This window comes from Danio rerio, chromosome 9, assembly GCF_049306965.1.
Source record: "Danio rerio strain Tuebingen ecotype United States chromosome 9, GRCz12tu, whole genome shotgun sequence".
NCBI lineage: Eukaryota > Metazoa > Chordata > Actinopteri > Cypriniformes > Danionidae > Danio > Danio rerio.
The window spans coordinates 24,977,156-24,987,039 of record NC_133184.1 but is presented as its reverse complement, the minus strand read 5'-3'; the positions used below and the strand labels follow the sequence as shown (position 1 = coordinate 24,987,039).

The following is a 9,884-nucleotide window of genomic DNA, read 5'->3' as shown; positions in this document are numbered from 1 at the left end:
AACGTCAGGTCTATGGTTGGATCAACGTTGAATTACCTTTCGATTTTGCAAATTGGATCAACGTTTATATAGTGACGTTGTTTCACCGTCGGACCACCACCGGTGATTCACCGTTGAAATCACAACGTTGTTACACTCTTACCTTCTTCATGGGTGAATTGTGGTCGTTTTGTAGACGTTGAATGAAGGTTGAATTACCTTTCGATTTTGCAAATTGGATCAACGTTGATACCGTGACGTTGTTTCACCGTCATACATTTCAACGTAAGTTAAATAGAAATTACATACAACGCAAAGTCCATAAATATAGCAAACAAATTTTTACTAACAAAAAATACACGACACAAATACACAACTTAGTCTGTGTATCAATTTATTTAATACACACCTCATTTCATTTATTCTAAATATACAGCAACATTTACAGCATACATAGTTCATTAAAACCATGCAGGTTACTATACATGCTGTACACTCAAATACAGAAAAAAGGCATACAATTAAATAGTCACTTTTTAATTAGGTTTCATGAATTAAAGTTAATGTTTACTAACATGAACAAAGAACAAATACTTGTACAGCATTTATTAATCATTTAATTAATTGAAATATGTCCCGATGCTATTAAAATCAAAATGTATGCTTGTTAACATTAATGCACTGAGCTGACATGAACTGTACTTTCTTTATATGAAAGATGCTTCATTGCTCTTTGTTCATGTTAGTAAATACATTAACACTTACTAATACAACCTTATTGTAAAGTGTTACCGTCTTCAGAAAGACAGATACTAACTAAATTAAACTAAGTAACTAAACTACGCTTCAACCATCACAGTCTCCAAAATACAATTCTGTTTACAAAGTTTACAAAATACCCATTTTTAAAGTGGCTGCAGTAAAAAAATAAAATAAAAAACATCACTCACAACTAAGAATCACAAGTGAAATACATTACATCTGTTTGAGGTTTTATAGGTTGAGAGAAACACTTGAGGTAAAAGATGGCACTGGGGACAAAAAATCAAGTGTAAAACACTTAAACATCTATATCAGTCTAGCAGTTAAATACATATTTATTTCTCAAACACCAGGTGAGTTTCCTACAAAATCAATAATGAGGTTTGCTATTCCAATTCATTGTGAATGAATGGCTTCACTTTCACAATAGTGAAAACTCATGCTATAATCTAAACCTGACATTACTGCTTCACTTTGCAGGTCTGCATGCTAAATATTTATTTATTTATTTTTTTTGTATAAAGTAAATCTATTGTGTTTAGCATTACTGCAGCAAAACTGAGCACCTGTGACAGTGGAACATGTAGACAAATATTTCAGTAAATCATCAAGAAAATGTGTAGAATATATGGTTTGATTCTCTCTCACAAACACAACAGTAAAAGCAATTTGTTATTCCATTATTATTATTAGTATCATAAAAATTGCATGTTCACATGGGTCTTATAATAATGGCTCACATTTGTGAATGTAGGACCACTATTTCACTATTACATGTCACATTAAGTGTTCATATAGGTTCTGTTATTAATTACTTGTGTCATCCCAGAGACTTGTTAATCTTCAGAACACAAACTAAAATATTTTAGATTAAATGCTCCTCATCCTCTACAGACAGCAATGGTCCCAAGATGGTCATTGTCAAGATAAGGCACAAAACACATTGTCAAAACGTTCCATGTGACTTCAGTGATTTCAACTGTGAACATACCAAGCTCCAACAACACTTTAGTGAGGCAAAACAAAACAGTAAATACAAATGTGTTTGCGTATATCTCTCCCCCATCAGATCAGCGTGTGTGTTTACTACGAGTAGTTTGCACACACCATGACCTGTTGTGGCAAAGGCAAACAAGTTATTTTTACAGTACTTACTGTGATTTAACCTTTATGACAAATGTACTGGACCTGTTACTATACCTGATATATCACTATCTTTTATGAACACAAATTTCACTGTAACGGGTGCTGTTGTTTTGCTCCAGTTACACCTTTAGAGAACACCATACTAGTCAGACATCCATACAAAAGCAGAGAGTTTGGTCTTGTGTAGCAGAACTGCAATAGATGTCTGTCTGTCTGTCTAGGCTGACACTGGTTTAGGCCATCAGTATGTCCTTGATGCTCTCAAATGGAACTTCCAGAAAACCTGCAATAAATGAAATACGAGGTTACAACTAAGTTGGTATCAGCTATTATACAAAGTGAAATTCAAATATTTATTTTTATTGAATCCAAATTTGTCCTATAATATTGTCACACTCAATAATTTTGACTCATACATCTGAATATTCCTAACTAAGAGAAGTGAAGAATTAGGTGTGATGTCGTCAGGAAGCCCTTCGCCACCACCGGTGCCAGCATTTCCAGAATTCAAATTTCAGATTCTCGAAAAAATTGCTTTTTTTTTTCTTTTTTTTTAACAAAGGCTGCAGTAAAGAATCATGAAACATTCAACACATCTAATAATTACAAGTTGTTGTAAACCATTACATGTACTGTAAAAGCTGTTTAAAGCTTTTTAGACATGGTTGAGAAAAACTCTAGAAGGAGTAGCACTTCTGTAAAAGTCTGCATGTAGGACAGAGAATAAAAGGGATAGTTAAAAATTTGTATTCTGTCGTCATTTACTGACCACGTTGAACACAAAAGATATTTTGAAGAAAGCTGCAAATCTATTTAACCATTGACTTCTATAGTATTTTTTTCTACTATGGAGGTCAATGTTTACAGGTTTTTAGTTTTTTTCAGAATAGCCTCTTTTGTGTTCAACAAAATAAACTCATAATGGTTTTAAACCATTTGGGGAGTAAAATGTGAGTAAATTTTCATTCTTGGGTGAACTATCCCTTTCAGTTGGAAAACACCAGAATTCTTAAGTAGACCCTTTTCGCAAGACAGATGATGCATTTCATTTGTCATCTTAATCCTCAAGTTTTTAATATTTAGATTTATTTAAATAGCATGTTTATTTATTTGTTTTAATGACATTTAATAAAACAACTTCTCAATGACATCACATGTACTGGACCTGCTACACATGTATCACTATTTTTTTTGAATACAAATTTCACTGTAACGGGTGCTGTTGTTTTGCTCCAGTAATACCTTTAGAGAACACAGTAGCAGTCAAGACATCCATACAAAAGCCTTGGCGTGGAGTAGCAGAACTGCAGTCTGTCCAGGCTGACACAGGTTTAGGCCATCTGCGTGTTCTTGATGCCCTCAACTGGACCTTCCAGAAAACTCAGAAAGTTAAAACCCATTACACCTTTTATCTGCTACTATACAAAGTGTAATTTAAGCATTAATTTCTCACTAAATACATATTTGTTCCCCAATACTGTCACATATATAACATCACAACATGATTTCACAATAATAATATCAATATAACAATATAATATCACAACATAGCCTAACAATCAATAAACAAACAGATTAGAAAGAGAATATCACCAACCAAAGCACCAAGAAGATTTAACAGATAGTTAAAGGTAAAGTAAACTTACATGGACAAAGCCTTTTCCATTCAATGCTGTGCAAGTTAGTGCGTCTCTGGAGTAAGTTACATGTCTAAAAGCAAAAACAACAACAACAGTGAAACGACAGCAGTTAACTTTGTAATAATAACACTAATAATACAGCGTTTAAAATGGATATTGTTTTATAACGTTGCTCAGTAACTTTAAACTGCGTTTGGAGTTTATCGCTTTGAATTTGCCATAAAAACGCTCATTTAGACTAACGTTAAACATGTGACATTACCTCGAGGTTAGCTGCGCGTCACCGGAGCGCAAACAAGACTAAAAACAAACTGGAAAGTTTTAAATGCTTCAAAATTCGAAACACTACACCTCAAAAGTCACGTATAAGATACACTGACAAAATCGGGGGGTAAATAAAACGTTAAAGCATCTAAAAACACGCTTACCTCGGAATTCTGCTGCACTGCAGGTCAGGTGTTCGTAATTAAGTGAAGTGAAGCGCTGCGTGGCCGCGTGCGCGGAGTCCTCCAATACCATGGTAACCAAACATGTTGAATGTTGGGTGAAGCCATGACGTTAATTCAACATACAGATCATGATAAAAAAATGTCAACGTTGATTTGTACAAGGATTTCTGTAACTTTTTTCAACCATTTATCATTCAACATTGTTTCAACATTAAAGCAACAACTGACATATTTTCAACCACATTTCAACGTTGAAGCCTTGTCATATGCAGGCTGTTTTTCAACCATTCAACATTAAACGTTCTATCAACATTATTTCAACGTTCAAAACACAACTGACCTTATTTCAACCATATTTCAACGTTGAAGGTCGGTCGTGTGCCGGCTGGGTAAACAAACATTTATTTCTAAATTAAGCTTTCATCACATTATTTATCACGGTATTGACCTAAGTTGTAAAAAAGCTGACAATGATTATTACAAAAATATTCATAGTTAATATTACTGTAATGCAATCTACTGTATGTATTTAAACATCCAAATATAAACTCACTCTCCCTCAAATCAGCTTATGTACAGTTTGACCGAAAATCAACTGACAGAAACAAGATGCACTCACTAAAGGTGATGGGAAACATCACATTACCTTCGGCTATTGTTGAGTTCTGTTTTTCAGCGTATCTCTTAATAAGCGAATTACATTTACTGGTTTAAGACGTTATACTGTTAACGCTACTAAAATGTAGTTTTTGTTTATGACAGGCCAATGTTTTAGCTTTGACGTGCAGCTCTGCGGAAGTCGAAACTGCAGCGTGCTTATTCATATAGTGCTAACTGACGTGCGCTGCTGCTCCCCGAGTTCAGGCGACAACGAGCGGGTCGATTTACAAAGCGTACACAGAGCCCAAACATACAACGTAAGTTAGCAGATTTGTATTTGTTCATAGAATTTTTAAATTATTCATATATGAGCTGTGCTGTTTGAGCAAATATGTTTCGTTTTATTTTTGTGATATTTTTTAATGTCATCGTCATAAATTTGTAGTTGAATATGTACCGCCATTGTATTATATAACTATTATTATAACAATAATCGTTTGCCCAGATCAACACATTTTATTTCTTAACTTAGCCAAACAATTACAGTCCAAAAAAAGCCTTGTATTAATACATTCACATTTAACCAATTATAAAATAAATGTCTAACATTTACAGCAAAAAAATACAAATCTTTTCTTTATTTATTAATTTTTATCCATGAATGAAACTATTCAAACACAATCATGAGATCAATGTAAAAGGAGGAAAATAACTGCATTTTGACTGAGAGAGAAAAAAAAACAGTAGAATGGGGTACGTAAATTACAGTATAGAATAGAAATGTAGGAAAATTAATAAACTAAAGGAAAGCAATCTAAATCTAATCAATAGTCAATAGATAACAGTTCTTTATATTACCAAAAATCTGACACAAACTTTTTTGTTGTTGCACATATGAAAAGATTAGAGCAGTAAGTCAGTCAGAAAAGTAGGGATTGAAGCCATGTATTTTTGTTTATGTATAAAAAAAATTCGAAACAAAAATAAAAAAGTAGAAATTCTTTAGGCTTAAACAAGACTTAAACAAATTTACACACACACACACACGCACGCACACACACACACACACACACACACACACACACACACACACACACACACAAATGAATTAGCCATATATGTTTTATGCAATATTTTAAAGTGAAATTCTTTTATCTTATTAGGAAGAAAGTATTTATGATGCAACAATGCTTTTCTCCACTTTCTTTCACTAATTAATGCAACCCAACGGAATCTGCCTTGCTGAACAATACAGTTTCTTTGCTGAAAAATGAGATGAACATGTTTATTATTACATTTTTATCTCCTCATCCACCAACAGTGTGCAGCATCCACCTGGATGACGCAACGACAGCCTATATAGCACCAGACCGCACACCACACACCAGCTGATTGGTGGAGAGGAGATGAAGAGTGATGAAGCCAATTGTGACATGGGGAGGTCATGTTGGACAGAGGCAAGTGGGCAAATTTGGCCAGGATGTTGAGGTTAAACCCCTACTGTTTTTCAAAAGGACATCCTGGGATTTTTAACAACCACAGAGAGTCAGGACCTCAGTTTAACATCTCGTCCAAAAGACAGTGCTCACTGAGCAGTATAGAGTCCCCATCAATATACTGGGGCATTAAGATCCACACAGACCACAGCAAGAAGCCCCTGCTGATGAAAACTGGCTCACTTAACCGGAAGTTTACTATACAAAAAAAATGCATTTTAAAATAAAGGGGAACAACCAATTTTATTCAGCATATAATTAGGAGTGAAAAATAGATATAGAATTTGGGTTTAATAAACATAACCACTTTATTCTAAATGCATAAACAGCTAAAAAAAAGTCTATGGCATTAAGTCCCCCCTCACTTCTGCAATGAGCCTTTTTATTTATGTGGCCAATTTTTCCATATAAAGTTCAAGAAGAGTTTATTAATAGACCCAATCAAAACTAAACACAAAATTGTCTTATTGTGACGTTATTTCGACAAAGTCTATACAGAGTCACTATTTTATTACTTGTGAAGCTTTATGATGAATAAAGCATTAATAATATAAAGTAATGCTTTATTTAAAAGCGCTTGGACATCATTTGTTGTTCCAATGGTTCATTTTTGAGAAAGGAAAATCTAAAGCAAACTCAATGTAAAAATTGGAGACCCTTTCATTCAAAGATCAAATGCATAAATAAAACAACACATTAGGCCTAAATATTTCAGTATCATGTAAAAACTAAACTACCATCTAAACATCTACCCCAGAGGGAATCCGTTGCTCTAAAATGCTAAAAAAAATGACTTGAAATGTTGCCAATAGCTGTACTTTTGCTATTAAGCGTTTCTCTGCCTATAGTTTGCATACCCATGCTTTGTACAAGGACACAACATACAGTTGATGTCTATAGCCTACATTTAATACAGGACACTGTATTAAACTGTACAGTATCCTGAATCTGATATTCTAAAAATAAGGTTTATTTTATTTCCAAATAGCTTCTATAAAGCAAGCCAAACACACATTTTACGAGTACAAATTGTTTATTGCTAATGTGGTAAACAACGTTAAAGAACTTTTGAGCCATGAGTTTATTTTCTTGCTGTGCCAGCTCAGAATTTTAAAATCCTCTTGCTATGTTCGGATTCCACTCTTATCACCCAGCCTAATGTATCTTACTGCTTGACAGGCTCTCCCCCAAAAAATATGACCAGTGTAAACATTCATCAGTGTGGGTCTAACAAAAAATGTGCTTACATCGGTGCTAACTGTAGACTGCATACTTCACATCATAAAGCTTTCATCAGTGCCTTGTCTCGCTGTCTGGGGGAAAACATGGCTGACAAAGATCTGAAAGATATAAGTGTGTGCCTATAATGAAGATGTACAGTCTACTGGGAAGATTTTATACAGTTGCATTTTGCAGTAAAGCAAGTATATGAGTTTGAGCGTGTCTGCGTTTGCTGTGATATGTCATAAATAAATAGTGTTTTTTCTCAGGTCAGTAAACTCTGGAGTTTTTCCTCAGTTCTGTTGAGATGAAGATAAATTGCCTGCCTCAGTACGATTAATTTTTATTTCTCTTCATGCTAGTTCTAAAAGAGAAGAGTGTTTTGGTGCTATAAAACAAGTCTAAAACATCAGTATAATGATGGATAGTTCCCTGTATGAGGTCATATAAATAACAATGTTGTGCTTTTTTCTTATTACAGTCACTCAATCAATCAAGATTTGATCATTTTAACTTATTTTTAGTAGAAAATAAACATAAATTTCCGGGATAACGTTATTACTGGAGTGACGCAGTGGTGCAGTAGGTAGTGCTGTCGCCTTACAGCTAGAAGGTTGCTGGTTCGAGCCTCGGCTGGGTCAGTTGGGGTTCCTGTGTGGAGTTGGCACGTTCTCCCTGTTTGTGTGGGTTTCCTCCAGGTGCTCCGGTTTCCCCCACAGTCCAAACACATGCGGTTCAAGAGAATTAGGTATAGGATAAATTGTCAGTAGTGTATGAGTGTGTGTGGATGTTTTCACAGAGATGGGTTGCGGCTGGAAGGGCATCCGCTGCGTAAAAACGTGCTGTATAAGTTGGCGGTTCATTCCGCTGAGGCAACCCCGGATTAATAAAGGGACTAGCCGAAAAGAAAATGTATGAATAAATGAATGAATGAATGAACATTATTACTATCCAATTAGTTATTATTTTTTATATTAATATTTTATTTGATTTTAATTAGGCTACAGCAGTCCAAGTTTAAATGGTACTTTTTGAGTAATTTGTAACAAAATTGTTACAAAACTTTGTACAAAATAACAATTCTTAGTATTTTCTCCACTAATATTCCCATCTCACCTCTACCATCTACTGGACAACCAGTTAATGTGCAGTTGATGGATTTTCTTTAGCCAATAAACCTAAATAAACAAACATACAAACAAACAAACAAATAAATAAATAAATAAACGAATGAATGAATAAACAAACAAACAAACAAATGAATTAAGAATAAATAAATAAATAAATAAATGTAAATTCATATTTGGTGTGCATATGGCATTTGTGTTGTTTATGGCATGGGTTTATTTGCATTAATGTTTTATTTGGCTAATATATTTGGCCTACCTGAGGTAATAGCTGATAGCTACTTAAAATCTTTTCTTAACTTTAGGAGAACTGTGGTTTTAGACTTCTGAAAGTAGCATGAGCTACTTTTAGTGTTCCATATTTACAAGGAAGACAAATACAATAAACAAGCCCATAACAAATCTTTGAGATACTGCAGACATACATTTAATGAGCTGATGTGTTTGTTTGTTGGTTTGTTTGTCCTTTTTAAGAGAGTTTAAAAAACGACCTTTACACGGCAGGTGGCGCTATACCCCAACAATAAAAATTGCGCTACACTGTTACTCGGAGATGGGTTTTATTATGCTGTGAGATGTTTGTTATTTTGTTTATTTTTAATAATTTGCAATGTTCGTTTGAAAAACAAAAACTGCACCATACTAATAAAAATATAGCTTAGTCGTCTGAAGGCAATTCTGATTAGCTATTTTTAAAGAGAAAACTTGAAATGTCTATACGTGTTCCTTATAGGAGGTGAATTCGATACTTTGTTGACGCACCTGGGTTTTTTGAACGAAACTCTCATCTTCTATGAAAACTAAAGAACACTAAACCTGTGCGCAGACTGCTGAAGGAGGTTGTGTGGAAAGCCAGTTTAGCATTCAATTCAAACGGGTATGGTTTGTCAGTGACGAAGCAGCATTTCGTTGCTAGGGATGGAAAAGGAAAGTGGGGGTTTAAATTTCTCAAAATTGAAAACTTGCCTTTATGATTTTTTTTTTCTTCTTCTTGTCCAAACAGAAAAACGTTTTAAACATAAAATCAATATTGCTTTATGCCATAATAGTTTTACAACAGATGAAGTGCTGCACAAGCTTTTATGACAATATTTAGTTATAAAAAGGCAATGATAAGCTATTACTTATTTCAAAAACATTATATAAACAAATAAATACTGGTGGACTATGAGGCTAGAATGGTCTCAGTGCTACACAAAAGTGCTGTAACATTAAAAACAAAAATTATAATAAAAATAATATTAATAAACTAATTTAAACTGTGTGTGATCTTAAAATGAGCAAACCAGGGCCTGTACCATGAAGCCAGATTAGCTGGCGAGCCATCTAAGTTTTAGTTTGGTTTGTACCAATAAGTAACATGAATGACTTTTTACTGTTTGTTGGCATAGTGCTATGGAGAGGCTGAGCTGAGTTGCCTTCATGGTAACTAAAACCAAAAATAAATAAATAAATAAATATCTA

The 9,884-nt window shown here is 34.1% G+C and overlaps 2 long non-coding RNA genes across 2 annotated transcripts; one reads left to right on the top strand and one right to left on the bottom strand.

Moving 5' to 3' along the window:
• Positions 1 to 361: 361 nt before the first annotated feature.
• LOC137490353 (uncharacterized) lies at positions 362 to 4,812 on the bottom strand. The gene is made up of 6 exons (XR_011009771.2): positions 4,623 to 4,812; positions 4,317 to 4,361; positions 3,956 to 4,034; positions 3,534 to 3,597; positions 3,130 to 3,256; positions 362 to 2,170 (listed from the first exon to the last, which is right to left on the bottom strand). It is a non-coding gene; the product is annotated as an uncharacterized lncRNA (long non-coding RNA).
• Positions 4,329 to 9,633, top strand: LOC141376120 (uncharacterized). The gene is made up of 3 exons (XR_012385327.1): positions 4,329 to 4,600; positions 4,739 to 4,893; positions 5,898 to 9,633. It is a non-coding gene; the product is annotated as an uncharacterized lncRNA (long non-coding RNA).
• Positions 9,634 to 9,884: the final 251 nt, after the last annotated feature.